This window comes from Symphodus melops (assembly GCF_947650265.1).
Source record: "Symphodus melops genome assembly, chromosome: 20".
Lineage (NCBI taxonomy): Eukaryota > Metazoa > Chordata > Actinopteri > Labriformes > Labridae > Symphodus > Symphodus melops.
The window spans coordinates 17,601,912-17,629,911 of NC_136710.1; the positions used below are offsets into that span (position 1 = coordinate 17,601,912).

Genomic DNA, 28,000 nt, shown 5'->3' on the forward strand with positions numbered 1-28,000 from the left:
TCTCCAGCGCCTCCAGCACTGAAACTCTGCTTATCGGGCTCAGTCCACATTTAAGAGGCAGCTGGGCAAACAGTCTTTTCACAAATTCGAAGGCGCTCCATGTGACGGCTGCAGCCTTAATTGCATTAAGCTCATTGGCCACTCTTGTGAAGCGCTCAACACTGCAGGGGGTTTGGAATCCTCATTAGAGAAGAATCAGTTATGATGAATATTGCTCTAAGAAAACTTAACTTATGCCACAGAAACCCAGTGGGATGTGGCCCTGGACCTGTTAGCTCTACTGGATGAAACTGAAAAAATGTAATCAGCACTGCTTTCCTCAGGTTTAATACTACTACTGCTAATGCTCTAAAGGGCCTTTCAGATGGGATGTGGTGGGCTCACCGTGGAGTAGGGCACACACGAGCAAGAAGCAACAGCTGGTGTTGCTAGGTGACCGAAACAGTAGCATCTACCACAGCAATATACTGTACTGTATGCAGACCTACATGTGTCCAGTATTGACAAAAAAGGCCTGACTTTTCTTCTGCAGAAGAGGGGAATCGAGATGTGTGTGTTCATGAAATCATCAGGGCACGTCAGGATGTGGGTATATGTGTGATATGAGCTACCTTCCTATTGGTGCACTGCACTCAAGAAGAAAAGGTTTTAAGCCGGAATCAGAACTGAGCTTAACACTAAGCTTAACTTGGCGGCAAGGAGATGCACTCTTATGCAGAGCAACACAATACACCAGCACTCATCTGAAATCTATCTGAAAGGCCCCTTAGGCTGCAGGCTCTGACGACAATGGCTTCTAAAGTTCTTGCACCTTTTTTGGAAACAGGTCGCGTCATGCACATGAAGCAACATTGTCCTTTTTAACACTCTCAAACATGCAAAAACTAAAAGACATACGAATCATGGCACATTACTGTTTATGTGTCAGGGTCACTCAAGAACTCGCAAAATCTCCCAAGATCTCACGTGATTTCAGGTGGAAGCACATGTGAACAAAATGGAGACAGTCTGCAACAACCTACAGTAGCAATGAGTTGCAGAGAGAAAAAAACAAGTGGGCATTGGAGAACTGTTGTGGATACATGGTCAACGCCGCACTCTTCTTCAGCAAGGATTAGAGGTGAGATTTTACTTGATTGTTTCCTGTCAACAGCAGCATGTTAGCTAACGTAAGACTCAGGGCTAGAATTTTTTCCCAAGGCTTAAATATGGCTCTGTCTTCCTTTAGTAAGCTTTAGTGTAAAGAAAGCTGTGATGAAATCACCCAGATTTGGCGACATTGCTAATGCTAAATGTTGTAATGTCTGACATCTTTGCAAGCTGCCACTAAATCTTCTGGCAGTTCGGGGGGTATTGAATCCTGAAACTACCAGATAATCCAGGAACGACATCAGTTCCAATTAAGGTCTTAAACTAGATTTACCTTTTACTTTTCAGGAGGTGCAAACCTAGTATAAATGTGCTCAAAGGTCCTGTAGTTTCAACCCCGGCCTAAGGCTTCTTCTTTTTAAAATAATCACTGTATTTAAGAGAAGAGCAGAAATGAATCCATATTGTGCAATACTTGTCTAAGTATGTAAAATCTGTCTGTAAAATCCTTTGATAGTTGAAGAAGACTTGCCAACTCTTCACCTCTTCCTCCATTTTCTCCACCCCTGCCAGGGCAAGTCTCATTTAGCCGTCAGTGAGACCAAATCAAGTTACTGCGGCCTGAGGGATCGAATCAAAATCAATGCGGTAGCATCTGCAGGGAGGACGACTTGCATACTTAATATTTCTGAAGCTGCAATACAGAAGAAGGAATCTGGAGAGAGGTGAGAGAGTAAATCTCAGGTTCAGGGAAGCGTGTTTTGACTGATGGACCTGTAGACACTATCATGTGACACTCTGCCTTATCTATGTACAAGCTGCACAGACAGCTAGACACTGTTGTCAAGAGTTTCCTGTGTCCTTACTTTACCACCACTTTGCTTTTCATCCTCTGGGTTTTTGAAGAAGGAAGAAAGCAGCACTTTGGTGCATATAGCATGCAGTCTTTGAGGTATTCATGAAAACAGATATGATAGGTTATGAAAGTATGCATGCATAAATGACTTCGGTAGTGGGCCCTCTCTAAATGCTGGCCATCATCTCTGTGAAAGGTGAGTTATATTTTATCACTGAATGCATCTTTCAGTCCAGAGCGCCTCAATAAGCCTGTGATTTTTTTGGCCTTTGTGGCTCTCATTCATTCATTGTTTGATGTTACTTTTTCCTGCAGTAAAAGGTTTTCATGCTTAATTTATGAATGAAGCTTAATAATTACTTTTTAGAGGTTACTATCCTTGGTACCTTTTGAGAATGTTATTTTTGATTAAAAATAGAAATGGATACAAAAAGCCAATATGAATGACATAAAGACATGAAAAGATATTTATTTTAAATAATACATTAGTCCATGAATACAGTTAAATAAAAATAGGACTGTTTAAAGCTTCGCTGTTAAAGAGATGCAAAGTCTTAGTATGGGTATTAAGGAAAAACAAGTCAAGGCCAATCCAATCACTCTCCCGTTGGTACTCATTAGCAAAGCTCTGTTTTGAATGATCAAATTCCAGATTTTAATAATTCATGATGGGACTTTACTGGGCAAGCTCCAACATGTGTAATCCAAATATGTAAATTCCTCAGATCATCTGCAAGAAACCTGCCTTCTCATGTTGTCAGTAAAGGTTAATAAAACAACACTTAGTGCAAGCTAAAGTGAGGACCGTGTCATTTGATGTGAAAATCGGATGGTAAATGATATCTGCCAATTGATATAGTGTGAAAACCAAATATTTCAACATCTTGACAAAGTATGGCACTTTACTATTAAGTAAAAAAAAGAAAAAAAAAAAGTAAAGACTATTTACAAAACATGCTTTGCCTCCCACGTGATGACCAATGGTGTCAAGTTGGGTACCTAATTCTTTCCAAGTTGTTGTCAGTGTGTCTTTTGTGTTTACAAGGTTTTTATATCACTTACATCATATTATCTCGCGCTGAATCTCTGCTCCCCAGCTTCCCTGCTGTGCTTGGACTGTGGGTGTTGACGGACGAGGGTGCATGGAGGCGTAGCGGACTGGAGCGGACATGCAATGCACACGTATCTAGTGGATTCTAGACAAGCCTGGTGAAACCAACTTGCCCCTCATTACACTGATTTATGCACAACTCTTAAAATGTAATCAAAACAGAGTAGTCTGTAAACTAATGAAAAAAATAGCTAGTAAAGGCAGGGTAGCTAATTTTCAAAAACTAGCATGATTTTGAAAGTAGCATCCTCGCCGTTCTCCATCTTCACCCACACCCTCCCCTCTGTGTTACCTCATAAGCCACGCCCCTTCACTTACATGCACAAGCGCCATTGGTCCAGAAGTGGATATCGGTTCATGCTTTGAGTGTGGGCTCGTGCATGTATGGGATAGAGAGGCTTGATTGGGTTATAAAACGACATTAGTCAAAGTTTTTACTTTTACAGCTGCTACTGTTGATGGATTTTTTTTTTTTTTTTTCAGAGAACATGAGTTATTAATTACTGTCAGGACCTACAGATAATTTCAAAGCAGGTTTTCTTTGTACCAGGCCACAACAAAAATGGCATTTTAAATGGGTGTTAATGAGACTTTCTTGGCTGTGAAAAATGGCCTTAAATGGAAACTCAAAGAACTGCACTATTTTGAACTTATATCATTTTTTTAAAGTCAGGGTTGCATCTTGGGTGAATATTATAGAGGAGATGTGACCCGCTGAACTGCTGCAATTGTATCAAACTCCTTTCTAAATAGAGAGGTCCGCAGGTCTTGGTCAAAACATTTTCTTCCTCTTAGATGTCACTGAGGCAGTTTAAAAATTCTCTGCTCAGCCATGGGGACAGTGGAGGTCGAGATCTTAACATACCTGAGTTATTGGTTTGAATCTCTTGTCTTCATGTTTGTGGTCTTTGATGGAATTTGAAGGTCATAATTGGCAAGAATTAGACCGAGGAACGCAGAGTGGTGTCAGAGCTCCCTTTAGGGGGAAGTAACTCTTGATACAACTTCTGGAAGATGAGAAGGTTGAGGCATAACATCGGCTGCCTTCTCATGCCTCCCTGTGGTTGGGAAAATCCAATTGGGAGGAAATCAAGGGCGAATTTAGGATACACCAGAGGGATTACATATCCTGTCTAGTTTGGGAACCCCTTGGGATCCCTAGGAAGAGCTCGAGGATGTAAAGCAGGATATCTTGGCTACCTCACTTAACCTGCTACCACTGAGACCTGGACTTATGTTAATAGGAAATGGATGGATGGATTTGTTCCCAGTGTCCTCTCCAGTTAGAACTTGTTCCTGGAAACGAATGTCTTCAAAAAACCTCTTGTACTTAAGGACCATGCTTTGAAGAAAACTCAGCCTTTCTACTGTAACTAAAATCGTTGTTTCTCACCCTTGTTCAGTTGTCTAACTCACCTTGAGGACAGGCAAAGAATGGCAAAGCAGCAGAGCTAATATACATATAACGCCTCAATATCAAAGAGTGGGCACTCGTAAGTTATTCACAGATCCTTTCATTACCCTACTTTTCCAATCTGGTGAAATCTAACTTGTAAGAAATATAAATCATAGACGGAGAGAGAGAGAATTGAGAATGTCACGACTGGGGTTAGAACACAGCATCATCTGAGTTCATTTATGCAAGGGTCATGAGGCTCATGGCAGCTTAATAAAAACCTAAGCTGAAGACGTTCTTATTGTTGTTGCAGCCAGAGGAGGATGCACAAATTTTACAAGCCAATAAGAGAGAATGACTCGCCGAAACCTTTTAGGCTTTTATGTGAAAATGCCTGAGAGGCATGTAAAGCCTAGCTTTATTAAAGACCACTTAAGCTGCCTTTATGATGCCTAACAGCACTGGCTGATGGATATAGTTCTAACCTTGCTCGAGGCTTGTTTCTGAGGTTCATGTCGTATAAGTAGAATGACTCTGGGTAGTGCTTAAAGGTTGTGACTGCTCCTGCATGTAATAGTAAACTATGAAAATGGATGTAGATTTATCAAGAAGGTGGAAGGCATTGACCTCCTGTCAGGGGCTTTTTAGGGTTTGAGGAGAACAGGGGTTTAGCCTAGACGTGTGGAGGTGGACCAACAAACATACTAACTCTTTTTTATATATTCTCTCTATTATCCTCTGCGGTCTCTCTATTTTCTTTTACCCCCATCTGCCTCAAGGGAAAAGGAATATTGCATTTCTTTTATGTATAGTTTATTAAAATATTGAATAATATGCGTCTCCCGCTGCTGCTTATGGTTGCTCAAGTCCTTCATTTCTGTGCAGGATTGTGGGAATCGTGCAAAAAGTCTGAATAAAATTCCTGTGAATCTGTCTTTCACAATTCGGCAAACTCCTGCAGAAATGCATCCGTTTAAAATGCTGTTTTCAAAAACCTTTACTTGTCCCCCTGGGGTAATTCAAAGGCACACAGAGCAGTAAATGAACGACAGTGCAGTGCCCCCTATCTCACACAGGTTGCAAGGCTGAGTGGATGAAAACGGCACATCGGAATGAGCCCGATGGATCATTTTATCACGGGCTTGCTTTTCCTCCCTATCCTCAACATTCATAAATACACACATGCATTAGGCAGGTGTGCAGTGAAATGTGGAGGTGAATATTTCCCCCTCTCAAACTATAACTGTGCAGCCCCTTGCAAAAAACCCCTATAATCAACAAAATACCTGTTTTATGAATCGGGTAATGTAGCCTGTTTCTTGGGTGTTTCCGATCTATCCTATTTGTTGCCTGGCTATGTCGTTTGTATGGGGAAAGGGCTTATATTTCAATACATTACATGTCAAACAAACCTAATGTGAAGCAGTGAAAAGTGTCAGACTGACTGGCTTAGAAAGGATGGAACGATCCATAGTCTAACGTATAGAGAACATATAATGCTGATTTGCAGAATGGCGAGTATGAATGCCTTCAGCTCTGCACCAAACGTCCCAGAATCTCCCAGTGAGCCCACCTATTATCCTGTCAACACTTGGGTTGAATGTGTTGTACCTCTGCTCATCTCAAGTCCTTACATGCTGCCTGAGGAGGACTTGACCACATAGTCCCCCATAGTCTCCTTTGCTTGTGTCTGTGAAGAGCTGGTGTCTCTGACAGATGGTCAACGTCAAAGATTACGTTTGCCTCCTTGTCGATGTTCTCTGCCACTGAATTGTTCTGCATTGCCTTTAGTGTTTCAAGGACGGCATCTTTGTACAGTGTCGCTTTTGCCGAGTCCACATTCTTCTTCTAAGGGTACTTATGGAGCCCTCTGCGGTGGGTAGCATAGTGCTGAACATCACAAGTATGTAAACACTGGAAAATCTGCAGAGTTTTGAAAGGAGCCTCAAGACTGCTGTGAGATTACAATCATTGCTTTTACTGAATTCATCGGGCATACGCACCCCGTTTGATAAAATTGAACAATCCCCCCTCAAACCAGGACCTTCTGCTCGACCTGTCGGATGATGCACAAGAGACGTACTGAAAAAACAGTCCTCACTCCCCAAGGTTTCAAAAAGATCAGTGGCTTCTTGCACAGGCCTGCACAGTGCACTGCTTCAGGAAGTCCTCCAACTGAACCACTCATTACTGACGCTCCATCATCGCTTCAGCCACACATCATAGACCGACATGTTCAACTCCATGTGCTATTGACTCTGCATTGGTACTCCTTCAGGTTGCAAAGTTCAGAGAAACTGTCTTTGCCTGTCACATCAGATCCAGTCCAGCGCACGAGAACACGGCCATCACTCGCTTCATCAGCAATCACTGGATTCATTTTTTATTCTTCCACCTCATTAATAATGCTTGCAGTAATTTCTCAGTCTTTTCATTCTGCGAGGAGGAGGAGAGGGAGGTGGATTGACAAGGGAGAGTTTGGAGAGGTTTTTGAGAAAAGGGTGAAACTCCTCCAAAATTATTTCTTCAAGGTTAATGATTGTCACCGGTCAAGACACCTTATTATATTATTATGGCTGGCTCAAATGCTTAACATAACAATAGACGTAACGCAAAGGATTTTAGTTACTGTATATACAAATTAAACAGAAACACTGAGGTGCTGCTGAGAGACAGAGAGAGAGAGAGCAGGAAACAGCTGTGATGTAACACACCCCTCCATAAAGATGGCACATAAACATAATAATCATGTGACATCATACAAAAACATGACAGAGCATCAACAACAACATTTAGTTTTCCTTTCTGGTGGCGAATCTCTAAAATGTACCTCTGAGCTGTGTTCTGCCCGACACATTAGCGTCTGGCTGCTGTTGTACATGTGGTTCAAACACACCAAAGGGTTGCGGTCGGTATCCACAACAACAGGCTGCAAGGAGGAATCAACATATACCTCAAAATGCAGCGGAGCCCAGAGCAAGGCTTGGGTAAATTCTCAGTAGTGCTGTACTGCAGTTCTCCTGAATCAGAACAGCTCCTGCACTGGTACCACTCAACCTCAAGCTTCAATCGCTTGGACATACCTTTGTACGTGAAGGTCACGCTGTTGCACATCTGTTGCATAACTGCTCCTGTGTAGCTTCCGGCCGCTTGTGTCGCAGTGGTTATTGTCCTCCCAGCGGGCGGCCCCCACGTCATTCCCCATTCTCTCTCTCTCCTTGATTCTCAACTCAGTCCACTGTCCATAACTCTCCTAATAAACGCAGAAAACCCCCCCAAAGAGTCACAAAAGAAAAACAAATAGACGAGCCTTGACATTACATCTCCAACTTCTCACCATGACTTAAAGGGACAGAGAGAGGGAGCGATCACTACATTCCCTTATTATGCTTATAATATCCCAAAGAGAGGTTTTGGCCGGTCCCAGGGCTCAGTGGGGCTTTAAACTCAGACAAGGGATCCCTGACACGGGGAGGTGATTCCGCTCAGGGCCCCTGTCCTCCCAGGCATTAAAGCTGAATGTACAGTGTTTGACTGTGCAGCCAGCCAAACCCAATGGCCTTGTGGCGGGCTACGCCTCTATCTCGCTCTCTTTTTATCTCTCTCTCTACCTCTATCCATTTTTCTCTTGCTCTTTTTCCCACTCTCGTAGCCTTGCTTTTAATTGCTTTGAAGCCGAGCGCTCACCTCTGGGAGCTCAACAGGATGTTTTACAGAGCTTTGGGGAGACTGACTATTAATAAATAATACCCCCCAATCTACACTACTGTAGGATGGACAGCGGCATGGCAGCTTATTGTAACCTACAACACTTCTACTGCTGAAGGTTAGAGGACAGAACCATCAAACAGCAGTATTCTCAAAAATGAGAGAACATTTGATTTAATTGCTTTCTGTTCTTCTATAAGCAGCTGCCACATTTGTAGTCAGAAGAGCGAAGTTTGTGCATTAGGCATGAAATACACACAATAATTAAATCCACCCTTATCAGGTGTAACATAACAAAGGGATTTGCCCTGCGTATTGCATATCATAAAGCGGGGTAATGTTTTTTAACCTTGTGCCGCCAGTGAACAGACTGCGCTGTAAGGAAGAAAGTTCTAATCAAGTCAGCTTGATTAAACCATCATCAAAACAGTATGCCTAATTATAATTCCAAATGAAATTGGCGTCACCTCCTGAGAAAACAAAAAGAACCCTTCAGTATATCTTTTTATTCTTGGCTGGCTTTGTTCGCACTTCCCCTGGCTTGCTTACCGTTCAGGGCATGTGAGTTTTTTTTTTGCTTTGTTGTTACACTGCGAGGCAAAGACTTTACAGGTTTTAAACTGTAAGTGTGTGCTGTGTCTCTGAAGCGTTTCATAGCTCTATTGACCTTATAACTGAGATAAACACTGAGGAAACAATGGTTCCCACAGGCCCTTGATGAAAGCCTGCCCATCCACTCTTCCATTTACTTTCTAAGAAAGGATAAGACTTCATCAGATGTTGAAAGGAAAATCTCCGCCCTTTTTTTGAGGGTTCTATTTTTATAACAGAGCGACATAATCATAGTGTCTTAAGCAAAAACTGGTGAAAATACTGCCAGAAAAAATAGATTTAAAGGACTCAAAATAAACTTCAAGATGTTTCTATTACTGTAATATGTCCCAAGTCGGTTTACAAAATACCCCAATGATGAGAAAAGTCAAATTTCTGTCTTTTGTCGGATCCACTTTTCAGAAAATGTGTGCTCAAACAGGCTGTTTGGAGATTTTCCCTTCATGACATCACAAAGGGCAGTAACCCTAAGTTTGCTCTGCATTCTCACTGTAAACAATAGGACATGAAAGCCCGAGCCACCCAAGGCCTTCAAGACAGGCTCGTTCTAGGAAACACTATTACGTCAAAGACCGCTGCACAAGCTAGCGATAAGCTAGTGCTAGCTGCTACTGAAAGCTGCTGTCCTGTTGCTGTATTTGCTGCTTTGATAATAAATGTCATGTAAAGTATACTTGGATACATTGTGCACACTTTTTTTTTTCTCACGTGGGATTCGCTCGTTTGTATTGATTCAACACAGAATTTTACATCCCTTTGTTATGTTACACCTGATAAGGGTGGATTTTATTATTGTGTGTATTTCATGCCTAATGCACAAACTTTGCCCCCCCCCAAAAAAAAAATGGGGATGAAAATATATTTCTGTTGTGGGGTTTTGTTTTGTTTTTGTTTTTTTGTATTTGGTCATATTATGAATAACTACTCAAGCATTAACACGAGGAGTGTTGCTGGAAAGAAGAAAAACAAGTAGCACTGCAGCAGACCTGTTTATGGTAAATCAACTCTAAATATTTAGGGGTATTTTACTTGCGTGAGGGAGAACAGTTACCTCGCACTTTATGCTTTCTGTGTATATGCTCCTTAGTGGAGACTTATCTATACCACAGTGACCCACCTTTAATGTACAGACCTGCTCCCCTGCTCCACTTCTACTCCCCAGGCTATGTGGCTAATTAGACGGTGTAATGCATCGTGATGGAAGGGGGAGATATTGAAGTTTAAAAAGGAAAAGGGGCCACTGGATTGATCTGGCCCTAAATGATGGAAATTGATCACGCCTGCATGTGGCAGAGGGAGAGGAGCGATAGCATTCCCTAATGAGGAAGAATAGCCATTAGTGACAGAGTTAACAGATATGTGGGCAATCTCTCACGCTGATTAAAAAGGCTTATGAGCGCCGTGACGCGTTTGTCCTCCACATTCAGTGGGAACAAGAAGAGCGGGAGGGGAGGATGGAGGATGTGAGAGTTAGTTGTCACAAAGCAACCTGTTGAATTTTCAGACGTACACATCGAGGAAAAGGACCGATTAAAGGAGCAATATGCAACCTAGAGTTTAAAATAGGCACTGCAGTCCAACTTAAAAACACTGGAGAGAGCAGTCTTCCCCTGCCCTCCTCCCGAGAGTCTATGTGCAAGCATGTTGCCATGTACACCGAAGCTTCAGTGTTTAGCCAGCTCTACATCACATCAGCCTGTAGATCTTTCTATGTTGTAACCTCTTTCCCTTATGTCAATTGTAAACCTTTTTTCTTTTTTCAATTTTCTTTTTTTATTGGGAAAAGTACCTTTTCTGCCGCGACCTGGGAGAGAAGGGTGGATAAAGTCGGAGTCTTTGTCAATATTGCACTTCCAGTTTGTTTTTTTAACTTTAATCACTGCAACGTGTGAACCATAGAAGCGGGGAGCTTACTGATTTCTTAATCAAGCAAAAAGAAAAAGAAAACAAAAAAAACACGATGTTGAGGGCAGGTTGTCACAATTCAAAAGAAAAAAAAAATCAGGTAATGTTTGATCCCAAAGGTTTCATGTTGTCTGTCCATTTAGACCATATTGTGTAAAACTTTTCTCTCTCTCTGAGGGATAATGTTCCCTTCCATGTTGAGATGTATAATTTCCATCCACTCCTTTATGGTGGGTCGGTCAGCAGATGATGAAGCGGCTGCACAAGTGAGCGTGTGACTTCAAACATCTTGTAGGCTTTATACTTTTAAAGTACGTCTAACAAATGATCACACAGATGATCATTTCAAGGTGCTTATAATTATACAATACTGTATCTGACTAGATTCTATCATTGACTTTTTGTCTCAATGTTTTGCTTCTGAAAAAATGTACCTAGCAACGGGGTCAACCTCGAAGATAAAAGTTTCTATGTCTTTTTGCTTTAAATGTTCCTAAATCTTTCCTAGACTAAGCCTCCTTGCCAGGATTTTTTAAGCTAAATTAGGATCTCTCTGAAAGGATTCTCAGGATGTCTGTGAATCTGGCACAGTAGCTTTTTTTTTTTTTTTTGAATTTTACTAATATGGCTTGTAAACATTTAACATAACATCTGTCTTTTAAGTATAAAAATCGGCATTTAGTTTAGTTTCATCATGTGTAATCTAAACAAAAGACTTCACACTTTCACCAGCTTCGTTTGTTGTGTCATTTACAAACGTTATTTGGGACTGTTTCCAACAAGCTGCACAATCACGTCGGCTTATCTAACCTTCATTTATTGTGAGCTGTATCTCTCCTGACAGCTCAGTAGAGCCGCGTACTTCTCTGGGCTCCATAATGTGTGAAAGGCTTGTTGTCAGGACAATGTTTTCACATAACCACAAGACACACACATACACACTCACTAATCCCTGTGCCCTTTCTCTCTCATGTCAACACACCGTGGTGACAACTTGCAACTCCTGCTTTTTTTTTTAACAAACCCACTCTTTCCCACGTTGTTAAGCTTGATGTGTTTGTAGAGATGAATCGTCCTCTATGGTCAGTCACAAGGCTCCTCCTTAGCTCTTTTTTTTTTACTACAGTTTACAGCTTTAATGGGGTCAAATAATTGCAGATTCTGAACGCCACTGTTCCTACGCTGCCTTATACTGTGAAGGAGACATTTTGAATTTATGTGGTTCAATCTTCCAAGACGAGGCCTCACCCTAAGCTTCCCATGTCACGGCAATTGATGCATCCCATACAACTACACGCACATACTCGCACACAAACCAGCAACAGGAAAATCAATGGACTGTTGTTAGCATTTATATGGCTTCTGCTTGACTGTTGTTGGCTAGGAGGGCTCCTGCAAGGCACAGCAACAAAATAAAAACGAGAGAGAGGTTGTTAGCAGTAGCAGGTGATGGCCATGAAACAGACTCTGCATTGTTGTCCACTTAACGAAGCCCATTAGACACCACTCCAGACTAAATGGTTGCCGTTGTAACGTAGATTCATGGCATTCATAAAAGCCGAGTGTCACTTTTCGACCAGTGACAAGCCAGGGGCATTGCCGATTTAGGCTTGACAGGTGAAAAGAAGATTCAGTCATAGTCTTTAAAAATGTAAGATAATATTCCAAGTTATGTTTTTCTCTCTGGAAGGTTAAAACATTAATTCAAGAAGTGAAACTAAAAGGATAAAAAAAAAAGAAGAAAAATCACAATATGCTTAAAAATGGTTTCAATGCTTGTCGGTAAAAATATTTAAAAAAAAAAGGAGTTTATTTCAAATTGTAGATTTTATGTGATCTGGAATCGCTCTGACCTGCAAAGTGCTCTAAATATGTGAGTCTGAGAACGATTAGTTCTGTACCAGCTACCTGGGAACAGGGTGTCACGTTAGGCGGCAGGTCCACGAAGAATCGATTCCTTCTTAATAAAGTCTCAGTGTCGTTATAAAGCATCACTGTGTCTGCCTGTCACAATTAGCACTGGTCCATACGGCTAAGATGGTATTTGCTATGAGGCTGCAAATGAGACAAGTGCACCAATGGATGCCGCCTGCTCGGCAGTGCAGTTTGGGTGCATTAGCCGTTTCGTGGGTGCTTTTTGGATTCCCTTTTGGACAGGTTTAGAGTTCAATAGGCTGGTAATCCTTTAGTTGATCTGGACCTCTCACCTTTGTGGTTATTTCTCCCCATTAAGCAGAATTGTTACTTTGCAATCTATCGATCCCAGGAGTTCTACTGCAAGGATAAATTGGATTCTTTTTTTCTAAAATTAGCTGCTCCAATTATCAGTGAGCCATTAACGCACAAGCAAAACACAATTTCAGCTCCCACATTAGTAACTAATGATATTACATCAGCCACGGATAAGAGAAAACACTGTGCGGCTCTCTTCATTGATCCATCAAAAGCCTTTGATTCAGTTGATCACATACTACTATTGGCTTGGATAGAGATGCATATGACTGGTTTAACAAATAGTTGTTAGAGAGACATCAAGATCGGCCCGGTCTCAATTCTTACTAATAACTACAGGTGTGCAGCAAGGCTCAGTATTAGGTCCAGTACTTTTGACTATCTACATAAATGATATTGTCTCTGATATGTTATAGCTTGCAAACATGTAAAGTGTATTATTGCTGGAATGTTTTTAAGACTCTTTTAACAGCCACACCCTCTTCTGGCTTTTTTTTAAAAAAAAATTTAATTTCCAGCAAACTTTTCTTTGATGGTTGTATCTACAAAAATACATCATGGAGTTTACCAACCTTCTTGCTCAGCTAAACATTAATTTTCTAGAGTCTTCAAAAATGTAATGTACACTTTGAGTATGAATTGTGCGTTTTGGTAAGAAATGATAACCTTTCATTTTCTTTTTTAAAAAGCTTGTACGTCCTATCAGAGACTTACCAGTCCAGTTAATTCTTTTCAGGGTTCAACGTTTCTTTATATTGATACCGAGAAACGTAAATGTGAATTCATGACGAAAAAGACAGAATCATTAGGTCAAACATCATCTTGTTATATCAAGTCATGGCAGGGTCCGAACACAGACACCCACTCAAAAGTTTAAAACATCCTGGCATGGTTAAAGTGCATCATCTGGTGCTAGCTTTGTTGAGTACTTCAGGTACAAAAGTGTTTCTGTAGCGTTTTGTTCTCCCCTTTGGAGCAACAAACGGAGAGGCTGAAACTCTCATTTAAAGGGTGAGAACAGTTGTGGAGAATAGAGCAGGCTTTACGCCGAAGCTGTAAAGAATGAAGATCTGATAGTTAATCCTCTTTCTCTCCTTCATCTGTTCCACTGAAACCTTTCTTTCAAGTAAAGTAGCTGCTTTATTAAACTGAACTCCTATAATGCAGCAGCCTTCAGTGTAAAGCGAGCTCCGTGTACTCTGACTAACAAGGGTGATGACATTGAAACGTTTTGTCGACTAAATGCGAACTTCCAAAGTAACCTTAGTCTTACACCAAAAGAAGCAAGTACATCCTGTGTCATGACTGTCGACAATGAGAAGCGTGAGTCCAGCCAGCTGTGTTGTTGTCAGGGCTTTGTTTACATCAAGTTTACATGGACCGGACGGCCTTGTGTGTAGAGCTGTTTAAGTCAAAGAGTAGAGAAAAGAAGAACATAGCCAACACCCTGCTTATTTGGATGTCATATAAAGTTCTTTAGATCTTGGTCATTATGTGTCAATTGATGTGCATTAGGAATGTACGAGTTAAGCAAAGTGTGCTAACATTAGCCTGCTAACAACAATGCAGACCACAGGAAATTGCGGCTCGATCAAAGTTTAATTCGTAAATCCTTTGTGTGAAAGCGAGTGGAGAGAGGGGCTGGAGGTGTGGTGCTCGAGGAGAGCGGAGGCTTCAGAATAGCAGCAGTGTTTGTTTTTGTTTAGTGCTGGTTCTCAAGGGCGACATCTACTGGCTCAAAAAAGTCACACATTCCTTCTTTAACCGACAAGGACAATAAACTACCATATACCTTGGAGCTGGGGATGGCAAAACACTTGAGTTGAGCGTGTTTCAGTTGCAAGTCGGAAAAGCAATAAGGACGTTTCCAGGAGTACCTTTATTTTGTTAGCTAATGCCAGACGATAGCAGCACACTACGTGATAGTTTGTGAAAGATAATAACATGACGACGTGAGCACAGGGAGAACTTGCACCATACTATCGGTGTGAGGAGGAGCTAATAAACACGATAGTTACAGCTTTAACGTACAGTTGGTGCACGTGGCAGCCATGTTGGATTCTAACTCAGGCTGTTCCGAGTTCCTCCAACTTTCCGACTAGTAATTACGACTTCAAGAGGTGTTCCCGATGACACTTCCGACTGGGAACTCAGAATTCACACTTCCTAATTAGACGGGAACGTAGCATTATTTGGATAGTTACATCAGAAATGGTAACCTGGGTTCATTTGGATTCTGTACCCATCATTTCTCTTTTTGTTATTTTTTTACTTTTCTATTTTGGCTCATTTTCTAATTTGTTTCAAGTTGTGTTTATGTGTAAAAACAGAAATACTGAACATTATAATTTTGTATGTTTCGCCACATAGATGATGTACAAATAAAACATGGGCGAAAATGGTAAAATAGGGCAAGCTTATTAACGCACCTAAACTTCTGATGTTCTTATTTAAACTTTATATGTGGAAAAATAAAACGAATAACTGTAGATGATCTTAAGGGAACATCTCTTTAGCATTTTTTCATTTTTTTAATCAAAGGCTTGGAATACAGTTAATGTATTTATAAAATGCTGATAGAGCACTACTCCATATGAAGAAGATAAAACTTTGAATCCAGATTTAACTCGTCAAATTTGTAATTTTCGAACATGAACCCGCTAATGGGCCGAGAGACGTGCTTATGAAATGTACTTGATATCAGTCGCCAAATTTAGATCACAGGTAGACTTCAGAGTCTGTAACAAATTGGTGTTCTCTCTCTGTCTGTGCCCATTTCACTCTCTTCTCTACCTCTCAGAGTATTAAGATCTGACGGTAATCTGGATAAAGGAAGAGAGAGGGAGGAAACGTAAAAAAAAAAAAGATAGAAAGTAAGGAGCATAAAAATGAAACCTAATCCATAAGTATCTGTGATAATCTTTAGATTTGAGCACATTTTCTTCTGCAGCTGAATCAAAAGGTCTATTTGCATTTTTTTCCCCCAACAAATGTGGTTTTAATTTTCACAGTTCTGTGGATTACCTCGATTCAAAGCGCCCTGTCAGAAATGGAAAGATTTGTATCTCCTCTCCTCCCCTCTCCTCGTCTCCTTTCCTCTTCTGCCTCTCGTCTTGTTGTGTGGACGAGAAGAAAATAAATTCAAGAAGGTTGGTCTCATTTGTCTTACGCGAGGCCCTCTTAAACTCTTTGGAGAGATTAGCTTTCGCTTTAATTGGATATGCAAATCTTACACTGCTTCTCCTCACTCGTGCTGGTGGAGAAAGGCCAGGACGAAAAAACATGCAGACGTAGAAGATTTCACCCCGTTCTTTTACAACAGGTACAAGCCAGACAGCAGAAGGGTCAAACCTCTGTTTATGTCTCTCTTCTTTTGTATCCTGTTGCACTGGGAGGCGCCGGGTTTCGTGTGACGCTCCAACAAAACAAACATTATTCCTTGGAGGTTTTACTTGCTTTTAAACAACAGCTACTGGTGTAAAGGACAGGAAGAGTCCCGCGATGCTCAGGACTGAGGGACAGGTGGAGACTTGGGAGGTGGCGGCAGCCAAAAAAGCAATTAACGTTCACAAATAGCATCAGGGAAGCTATCCGCTGAGGTTACACAGGCGCTGAATGTCACCTCGTGCCTGGGCCCAATTCCTTCATTAAACTCTCCCATGAGGCCAGCCACACTTAAATACATATTTGCATACAAATGCCGTGATTAACCCTCTAAGTGCATTGGCTCTGGCTGCTTCTCGGAGGCTCCTGTGCCAATATCTCCCTAACTGTTTGTCTGCGGTGGCTTGAAATGAGGTGGAATAATGATCCTTTATTGACTTTGTTGAATTGACTTCCATTGGTTTTCCTCTGGCTGTTTTTGTTTATGTGTTTTGCGATACATTATTTATTTTCTCTGCCAATAAATCACGGCAGCGCTTAAGTTTAAACTTCACATTATGACAGCCTGTTGTTTGATTTAGGTGAGACGTTTGAATAATCTGTCCCGCCGAGCGACAAGCCAGTGAAGCAAAACGTTGAAACGAGCTGTCCAAGCTGGTGGAAGTGTGTTAATACGACAGACCTGAGTGACGTCAGCTATCTGTTACGGTTCCAGCCGCCATGCTGGAAATGCTGTCTCAGCCTAACTGTCAGTCAGCCTAACGACAGGCTGAGAGCTGGAGCTGAGCTGTTACATCACGCCCACCACAGTGGGACACAGTGATGATAACAATCTACTGTATTTCACTTTTTTTGTACCAGGCTGTAAACATGTTTAATTTTGCTTTTGCCAGTCATGTGTTTGTGACTTCCTGGGTTCCTGAGGTCAGCCTCGAGCAGACTCTTAACGAACTGCAGGATTTTGCACTTCTGCACTTCTGACCGGAGGTTGTCGCTTGGTTAATACATATATTAATATTTACTGCATAGCAGTATATAATATTAATATTTACTGCATAGCAGTATATAAAGAGCAGAACTCACCAAGAGCAGGATGTCGGTATGTTCACATCCACAGTTAGGCCATTTTATTGGACTTCTTGTTAAACAAGGACCAGGGGAGAGTGAGGATGAATAAATAATACAGTAGGTGGCGATATGTCTCCTTTTTTAGTTGCAATTGGACCCTCTTCCTGTTGACCTGTGTCACAAAACAAACACTTAACTAGCTCTTACATTTTGTACATTTGCACTCTCGCCATGTTGAAACTTTGACTGGAAATGGACAAAGTCTGGGTGACTAATTTAATTTTTTGAACCAGGCGGTGAAATTGTTCATTTCTGCTTACAAAAATGGCTTTTTTAAAAATGGGGCGTGCATGTGCAGCCAGCTTTAAGCAGACACTCCACTAATTATTGACAGTATTTGCACTTCCTCATCGGCTCATTTTTTTTTTGCAGGGAAGCTTGCTGCTTGGTTGATATCTTTGTGGTGTTTGCTATCCAGCTTTCTTCAACGCATTTATGCCGCTGGACTTCCAGGTCAAAGGATGATTTGTGTAGCATGCAGAGGTCTAACTCTGAGGCCAGATGTTATGTAGTAGGTTTTCATTCAGACTAAAAGTTCCGTTTTGATTTGACTTGAAAAAATAAATCCATGTTTCTAAATCTTTGTAATCTTTGTTCTGTTTGCAGCAGATGAACACTGACATCGGAGGCAAAGCCGCTGAATTTGCCAAAGGGCTGATGTGTTCCTGTAAACTGCTGCAGAGGCGAGTGTGCAGATAGGCCAGTGAGCCGGGGCGTAGGGAAGGTAAAAAAGCAACCACAGAAGAAGAGCGCAGATGAAATGAAAGTGTTCGGCGGTGAGAGTCCTGATCCAATTTTTTCTGGAGTCACACTTTAAAGGCGCGTACCGTGACCTCAGAGTCTCACCCCGAGGCAGCTCCCCGTGGAGTCAACAATAACAACAACAAGGAGAAAGCGAGAAAATATGGCTGAACCCAGAGAGACGAGTCATTACTGATTTCTTTTCTTTATTTCGTCCTGCTTCTCTTGCACCTTCACTGCACACCCTCTGAGTTACACACTGTTGCTTAAAGATGGAAAACAAGTATACACAAGAAAAATCCAATATTGGAGTGTTTTTTTTTCTTCGTTCCCTGACTATCACCCTCTTCCTCCTCCTCCTCCTCCTCCTCCTCCTCCTCCATCTCATCCTCCGTCCATCGGCAGCGCACACAGCCGTGAGCAGAGCTAATTAAATGCTTCTAAGTGAGTCGCCTCGCCTGCCGTTCCAGCCTCAGTAAAAGGTCATCCTACTCACAGGCATGAGGCAGACATTTCTCATGACTGTTTTCCTTTTGAGAAATTTAGCAGATTGTTAATTATCAGATTACAAGTTTGCCTTTTCAAATGCCAGCACGCCGCCCCGAGAAGAGAGAGAGAGAGAGAGAAGGGAAGAGAGGGTATAAGCAATGAAGATGGCTGAGGGCGTCCAGCTTTTCTCCGCTTTGCTCCGGTTGAGTCAGGGCTGTGATTCGTGATCAGACAGAGAGAGAATTTGAGATAAGCAGAGGAGAGAGGCGCGCGGTCTGACAGTCACCCCTGTACTCTCCGTCTGCTCCCATCAGCCCCTCACAGGCACTTCCTCCACCTCTCTTTCACTCTTTCAATTTAAGTACAACATTTTAAAGGAGCTGAAGCTGAGGGAGAAAACTTAGTCCTGGCCTTTTGATAGGAACATACTCTCACTATGACCATGTCAGAATTCATATCAAATCTGCAACAACACCTCCATGTTTAAATTGCTTTCATCGCCATCTTGTGTAATTTGGCAGCTTGGTCTGTGACCTCCACTCTGGTGTCTATTTTACACCTCACGCTCCTTGGTCAGACTAGAAAAATATTTCATTATACACTATATACAGTGTCGTCTAAGATTTCAATATAAGTGTGAAATATACGGTCAGAGTTTACAAGCATTTTATTGAATGTAAATGAGTTTAGGGGAAACGCACTTCGAGTACTGCTGATGAGCCTCCGGACGTCACTCACGCTTCCTCCGTTAGTATTTACGGTCCACAGCTCGGGCTGAACAGTCAGTTCAATGTTTTTCAGACAAATCATCAACCACCATCCCAAACAGCGTTTGTGCGTACCTCCTGACGCTCAACGCCACTTTGAAACGGAGGAGAGCTTTGAGAAGTGACCCTTTCATTGCACAGCATGTTTGGCTGTTTTTGGACGACTTGGACGTCAGAAGAGGTTCGAAGTACCTTGTTTTTCTGAGACTTTTTGTTCCCGCTGCGTCAAATTGGAAACGTAACCTGAGTGAAGTCGCCATGGTAACATTTTGAATCGCTTTTATGTCGGCCATGTCTGTCAGGGAAGCGTTGGCATTTCTCTTAGGGTGTTGCTATCCTTTTGATCAAGAGGGTGTTGGCTCCATCATCACATCTTATTCTTGTGTATCCACGAGACGCTGCTGGGAGGTTTGTGCTGTGCAGCTCGTATGTATTTGGGCGCTGGAAGCTGTTTCTATTTTAATCTAACACCGTCTTTGAAGCGTGCAACACCTGCACTGTGAAACATAGAAAACATCTGTCTTTGTAGTGGAATTGTCCCCCTGATCTCTTAACACCTGTTTCTTTATAAATAAAAAAAAAGCAGATAAGCCACAGTAAACCTCCACTTACAAACAAAGCGCCACCATCCATCAAGGGTTCATGTTGAACGTTGTTTCTTCAGCCTGAACCCTTCCAGCCTCTGGGTCCACGTCCCTTCATGGCCATCACTCTATAAATTGATGCGGTGCGTTAATGAGCCAATAATTGAGTCGTGAATCAGCGATGCAAATGTGCAACGGCAAGTCATTGATGGAGGATCTGTGTTCTGAGGCCTGCAGCTGGAAGACAAAGGAAACGCAGTAACGTTACACACCATGTGTAGTATTCAAATGAAGGCAGCGTTGAGTCTGCATGTCTCTGCTCATCCTTTCCAAGCGGTCCGAAAAGTCCCAGAGTGTAATTGAAAAATAAGGCGTGAGAGAACAGAGCGGCAGAAATAACTCAATTATCAGTGACGTAACTTTCAGTCGGGCTCTTTGAGGCATTAGGAGTTTTGTGAGTTTAAGCCGATTAATAATTAGTCATCGATCGTACACTTGCAGGGAGTTTCGAGCCACGTTTGTATTTCTGAATGAATACATATCAAAGATTGCACCACAGTGTCATTAGTATCTTCTCTTTGAGCATTATCTTTTTTTTAACTCGTCCAAGGAAACGAGTTTTTACACAAATATGATCTTTTAGACATGCATGTCTATGCTTTATTTATTTCTTTATGGATTGTTTTATTTCAAATATGTAAAGACAACAAAATGATCATATAAAAAAAAAAATCAGGACGACGTATTGTCAAAAAAAAAGGTTAAAAGTCTCGGTCAGGGGAACATGCAACGAAACATTTTTCGTTAGCAGATCCACTTCTCTTTTTGTTTCTAAATCTTTTTTTGTGTTGTTCTTCTTTACTGCGCCGTTCAGTGGTGACTTGAAGCTTGCTACAACAGAGCAGGTCGTGTTTGACTGAAGGAGGAGAGGAAAGGAGTATCATCAGAACAGAAAAGTGGAGTGTTAGAAGCTCTACAGGATAGACCACAGAGATGATTTGTAGAGTTAATATTTGGATCATCTCTGCACATGGCGCTTCACCTCTGTAGTTCATATAGTGAAGTCGGGGTACAATCACATAATCTTAGCTCTTGAAGGGTTAGAATGTGTCTACGATCTCAAAGCAGAAAGACTGTTGTGTCAGGCTACAGTGTACGTTCTATCTGTTGCAGTTCTATGCTCTTACACAGTCTCTTGCTTTGTAAAGGACTGGGATTCCTGCCTGAAAATTAAATACAAAATGTGTGAGTTAGTCCCAAAAAATAACTCCATCTGCTTGGATTTTTCACAAACTGACACAGTGAATAAAAAAAGCATGTTATTTACAATGTTTGCACAGAGAAAGCATCCTAACAGTATGCTGAGATTCAAACAGCGAGGCCACACAGTCAGTGGAGGTGAATCTGATCCTGCTGATGAGCGGCTGCTCTTTATTGGTTTTGCCAAATTGTTAACAAGCCCCTCCACACGAGGTTCACCTGTTGTGATAACCGAATCGAGAATGAAACAAATCAAAGGAAGGTGATGATGTCGGGAAGGTCCGGACCTCGGTTGTTCATGTTGAAAAATGTTTTTACCTGTGTGATTATTGATATCTCTTCTCATTCAGTGTGTATATGTATAGCAGGCAGGTGATAGTGGGTAACTGTGGTCACCGCTCTAAATGAAACATTGACCCCTCTAGGGATGAAAACCAAGATTAAAGTCAAACCAAAATGGGTCACTTCTTCACTGCATGACCATGTGACTCAATCAGCCCATCTGGATCGGGTTTCAATCATCGCCATTTCTTGTTCTTAAAATGAAATTTCAACAAAACTAAAGTAAATCCCATAATGCCACACTACTGTATTCGCACTACTTTTAAAAAGCTGCAGCTGTTCAATTCAGCAGACCTACTGTAAAACAGTAAACTGAAGATCACACCAACCCATTCTGACACAGAAGGCAGAGGATTTACTAATCCCATTAATACATTTTCACAAGTTGCCAACGAAGCAGCGGGGATGACCAACTCCACCACTGAGCCACAGTGGCCAGAGCACAGAAACACAAAAACGTTTGAAGTCCACAAGTCTACAAATGAATGAAAAAATGAGCCCACTGAACGTTTAAATAGACTCATGAGTCGTAATATAGGACACAATGCTGAATCCTAATTGGTGCAGAAAACATGACACTTGTCCTTATCTACGTTCTGTCCATGTATCAGCTGAAAGATGTATTGTGACAATTTGGTAAAGATACAGTATAGAGAGAGGAAACAATGTTAGCGGAGACAATCCTGATGTTGTTCAGAGGGGTGCAGGTTTATAATACCCGTTGTTGCTGTGTTTGATGACAAAGCTTCTGGATGCTCTTCTCCTCAGCTTTCCTGTTAAAGCAGCCCGATTGATGTAAGTAAGTGACGTTTATTTACCTTTCACAGATAAAGATGATAAAGTGCTTTACAACAATAAAAGGCGAGTAACAGTAAAGAACAGAAACAGCATAAACAAAACATACAATAAGTAAAATAGATTAAAAAAATAGAATAAAACTGGTCAACCAAAAGCCTGTCTGAATAAAAGTGTTTTTAACTGCCTCGTAAAGATTTCACAGGGCTCGACCGATCTACTTGAAGCTCTACTTGTGACCTGTGTGTGTCCAGCATTTCATCTCTCAGTCCACAAATCTTCCCTATCACTATCATTTTTCCAAATCGCCCACCACCACACCTCTACCTGTAGCATTCCTTGCGCTCGTCTGTACCATAGACTGTGAATCTGAATGGATGAAGTCTGTTTCTTCAGGGGACTTTGGCGTCCCGTCCATAGGAGACGCCGGGATAGAACTCCTGTCTCAGCCTAACTTTCAGTGATCCTAACGACAGGCTGAGAGCTGGAGCTGAGGCGGGTTTTAAGCTTCCTGACGAACGGTAACATGGCGTTAACATGTGTCATCAGGTAAGCTCGGCGCCATATTGTGAATAACACTTCTCATAAGAACAAGTCAGACAAGTTATCCAACATTTACTCCCTAACAGTGTGAGCTGTAAAAACAGGCTTTTTGAATAGATGTGTATTTGACTTCCAGTGTGCCTGCTGCCGCCCCCTCATGGCCACTCAAGGTACTGCAGGACTTTCTATATTGGCTTCATTTTTTTTAACAGGTTGTTGCTTGGTCTGTACAAACATCAGTTTATTTCCTATTTTTTGACAATATGCGTACTGCTGTTCCTTTGATCCCTATTTCTTATCTGCTTTCACATTTATTGCAATGCACCATCAACCTCAAATTCCTGATACTGTATGTAGAAATGTACTTGGCAACATCCCTCATTTGATTTCATAATTCACATCGTGTGATATTTTCAGGGAGAAAAAAGAAGAGCAGAAATGGCACGTGAAGTAAAAAAGAGGTTTGGTTATATAAAGCAAGATCACACTGCACTGCTTTGCTTCTGCGAACTCCCTCTCACCTATTTCCTGTTTTCCGACCTTCAGCTCAGATTGCTGATTTGTAACTAAAGTACATAAGACGTTATTTGTGTCTCTGCCTGGGGCAACCAATGGTCTCTGTCCAAACAGCCCGCTGCCTAGCCAACTACGTAAATAAATGGGACAAGAAGAACAAATGAATAAGGAGATGGATGTTCCCTTCTCGGAGACACAGAGGCCTAATTTGAGCTAATAAAGAAGCACATCAAGCGTGACCCCTCGCTGAGAACGCAGGGTCGATGCAGTGTCTAAGAAGCCCATGCAATCTCAAGTCAATTGCTCACAGGTCCAGAGATCTCATCAGCTTCCTTTCTCTTTACAGAAAGAAGACGATCGGTGAGGGAATGAGAAAAAGAGGGGCAGAAGAGGGAGGAGAACGGTAACTGACAGCTGATTCTTTACAAACAGAAAAGCTCTTTATCATCATTGGCCCTCTCAATGCTCTGTCTCATCAGCTCATCTGGAAAGGAGCCACTTAAGAACGAGCTGTTGTTTGTAATACTTTCAATCGATGGATGACCGCGATCACTGTGAGTGTGAGGGGGCTGATGGGAGGGGGGAAAAAAACAAAACGCAGTAGATGAAGCAAATTAGTCTCCAACCTTTCTCCTCTACGCCTGTCTTCCATTCGCTCTCAGTGGAGTTAGCCCCCTGATCTGTGGGGTGGAGGGTTATGGGTAATCGCCAGCGCACTCCCAGGGCCAGCTGTGATCTGATTTGTGGCAGAGGGCAGCCAATTACAAGCATCGCGTCACTTTGTGCAGGACAGTTGCTGCCTGCAGGGGGAGAGAGGGAGGGCGCGGGGGGTGGGGGGAGGGTCGAGAGGGAGGAAATGTGTATAAGGACAGAGAGAATGGACGAGGACGCGGAAAGAAGAGGGTAGAGAGGCTGAACTCGGAAAGACATTAAAAAGTTCAGAGGGAACGATTTTTGGTGCAATTATGTGAAGAATGCAGCATGAGTTACTTTCTTTGGTTATCGTGACATAGCACTCACCTTGAGAAAATAATACTCAGCGTTGAAAGGGATGGATCTGTAAACGCGTAGCGATCGGTGGTTTACTCAAAGATGTCATCGGTTGTGTTTGTAAAAAAGGTTTAAATGGAACATGAAGGCAGTGTTTGAGGCGTGGTCATCCTGAGCAGGACAACTCTTTGTTTATTTATGCTCGGATGTTTCAGGCTGAACGCCTGCACACTGACCAGCGGAGCGAGCAGCTTCAATAAATCCTGCATCAACAACAGGGTTTAACATTTAAACTTAAAAGAGTTTCAAAGTTACCTTGTACATTTGGCCTTTTTAATTTGCATTATTTCATTGGCTTAATTCTAAGTGAAGTTTTTATTTTAAATCTGAAAAAATATAGATTTGTGAGTTCTTAATTCTTTTCAAATGCATCTTCTTTCATCCGGGTTGAGCGCCATTTTTGAAAAAAATCTCGTCATGACAATGAATCTTCCTCAGAGTATCCCGAGACCATCTGTTATCTGCTGGTTACGGCTTCGTCCTTGGCGGGCTGATCAGACAGGATCCATGTGCTGCAAACCGTCGGCACAGTGGCGATTCTGGAGCCTGACGCGGGGCCCCTGCAGACGACGTTTATTTATGTTCTAAAAGTGTCTCTCCCCCATATTTAGGGCTATAGAAAAGCATCATTCAGTCATACATGAGTGAGTGTTTTCAGATGTATCACAGAAGATTATGATTAATCATCGGCAGTGCTCAGGAAGTGAGCTACCTATCTTACCTTTTGACAAGCAGCAACCCTGCATCCAGAGCTGATATGCACCCTCCAGAGACTATTGGTTCTCAACCTGGGGTCTGGGCCCCCTAATGTAGGGCTCCTGAGATCACAGGGGGGGGGGGGGCTGCTCTCAGGTAAAATATTACCGGGAACTTTTACAAACTTTGTCTTTTCGGAAGAACAAGTCTAGGCTGAAAGGAAACTTAAAGTTTATTTTGGTTTTTCTAAGCAACGTGTCACTTTAATTCGATCTGTGTGTGTGTGTGTGTGTGTCTGCCTGTGTGTGTGTGTGTGTGTGTGGGGGGGGGGGGGCTCAGTGTTTCTTAGACACAAGTAGGGGGGCTTCAACAATAAAAGGGAACTACTGCTCAGTGATTGAGTTTCCCTTTGCAAGCGTGCATCAAAGATAAACAGCGCAGAGAGCTCAAGACAGGAAGTCAGACAAGGAAACTCATAGAGCATCAGGCCGGTTTCAAAACTATGTAGACACTCCAGATAGTACATCCCATCATTTTATCAACATACCATGAAGCCAGGGCTCCTAAAGGGAAAACCTCTCACACGAAACCTTGTGTGAAGGGTAAAATTCAAATCCTTTGCGACACAACTTCACAAAGTATTGATCCCATGGAATGATGTATACATTGTGATGCTGTGTGGATGCAGAATTTCTACTTCTTTGACTCTCCGGATTGAAAGTTCAGATTTTCCTTTTGTCCTGCTTCTCATATAACTGAAGTTTGTTATATTTTCGTGATAATTCATATTTGTACTGTTTTCCGACTTCTGTTCGTTCGTAAGAGTGGTTTAAACTCCTGTTTTCTACATTACAGATCTCATGCCGTGATCAGTGGGAGAACCAAAATGTGACAACTATCCTGATATGCGTGACCAAGAGTTACCGCCTTCTGAATCGCTGAAGAAAACCTGAAGGACAGAATGAAATGCTCTTCCTCCTACCTCCAGATTCTTACCAGTCTTTCAAACATAATCGAGTATTTTGCAGCTATTTCCTGCGGGATTAAAAAGGAAATGACATTTTTTTTAAAAAGCTTTTTAAAAATTCAATTGAAAAACTGGACTGCATTAAATGGAAGGACAGGTGACTCATAATTGTTGTCAGTGGCACCTGCATCTGTCTGGAATGTAAAGGCCAAACATCAGATATAACATCCAATATTAATATCTTCATTTTCATATTAAGTTAAAATATCTGTATTGCAACACTACCTGTAAATTGTAGGTTTTCATAGGCAACAAGGTAACAGAGGGTGAAAGCGAGCCTCTCTCTTCTGATTCCATAGAAGAGCTCCCGTGGCTAAAAGGTAAATGTTGGCAGCGCTGGAAATGACTCAGAACATGAAGTTCACAGCAGATTGCTCCTTATGGGGCTGTGTAGCTGATCCGAGGGCGGCCCATGCTTACCCTGCCCCATTGTCAATGCGGCTTCCATTGGGTATTGAGCTTCAAAGCTGTGCCGGGATGCAGTGGAAGTAGGTGGACTGGTCTGATGAATCATGTTTTCTGTTGGTTCCCGTCAGCTCGCTGTGCGTCATTTCACTTGGCAGGGAGTTGGCACCAGGATAGACCTTTGGAAGGAGGCGAGCAGGCAGATGCAGCGTGACGCTTTAGGTAATGCTCTCGCTCTAGACTTTGGGTCCAGACGTTCCTCTGGACGTTTCTTTAAAATGTACAAACTGCTAAAACTAAAAGAGAAACCATTTCATTGCAACGAAATATGAAAAGACGTGAAAAAGCACGATACAGTACGACACAATGCGTTTTATTGTCCAGCTTGGAAAATGTCTCTCTAACTTGATTGCAGCACATATTAACCAATAAACAACAATGACCAAATAAATGACACCCACATATTTATCATTCTGTTATATTGCACGTGTTTCACATTGATAAAAAATGTGACTACACAGTCAGACATTAGTTCTTTTAAAGCTCCAAGCAGTATCACGTGTTCTACTTTAAAGACCCAAAAATGACTTTGTCTTGTGACTGTATGGAAATATTATTTTGTGTAAATGCATCAAAAGCCTCTCGAGATAACCTGAAGAGTTAAAACATGACTCATGACAAACACAGCTCCTTTCAAAGAGCCCTTCTTCCCAGCAGGAGAGAACAGTTTTGTGATGGTATCAGATAACCAAGGATGAGGTACACTTTTTTTCAATGTTTTTCTTTTCATAACGTGCTGAGTCACAGGCGGCTGACGCAGAACAAGTTTATTCCTGTCGCCTTGAAATATGTCAGCAAACCTTTCAAAAGATAGCACCATCTCATAACCTTTGACCCCATCGGAAATGAGGGGCGTTGTAAAATGCTCTCGCCCAGATTCCCATTTCCCCCAATTAGCTTCATTTCCTCTCCACACTTCCGTCATTAGCGCCCCATGTTAAGCTCTGCAGAATTGCTAATAAGTTAATTGAGGGCTTCTTAAGACTTTGTAGGTGACATTGAGAGGGAGATTGGCTTCACTATGTGTGGGAACGAGCTTTGCATAATATTTAATGGCCACTCATTCTCCACATAGAGAAGCTGAGTGTGGACGCCTGGGCTTACACACACACACACACGCACACGCACACGCACGCACGCACACACACATTCCCAGTCAGATATAGAATCACACACACCAGTTTCCAGCTATGAGTGTGATGTCAGCATTAATTAAACACATTGTCTCCCACTAGGGAAGAAGCTCAGTGTGTGTATGAGGGATAAGTGTGATCAGTCACCTTCTGTCTCAAGGGCTGAGCAGA

General features: G+C 42.0%; 1 protein-coding gene and 1 long non-coding RNA gene across 2 annotated transcripts in view; one reads left to right on the plus strand and one right to left on the minus strand.

The window, feature by feature from the left end:
• The window catches only part of LOC306841236 (ependymin-like), a 130,480-nt gene that overhangs the window by 91,414 nt on the left and 11,066 nt on the right, over positions 1–28,000 (minus strand). The window lies entirely within an intron of this gene.
• Positions 967–27,057, plus strand: LOC306841523. The gene is made up of 4 exons (XR_013781541.1): positions 967–1,120; positions 1,663–1,814; positions 18,028–18,145; positions 26,060–27,057. It is a non-coding gene; the product is annotated as an uncharacterized lncRNA (long non-coding RNA).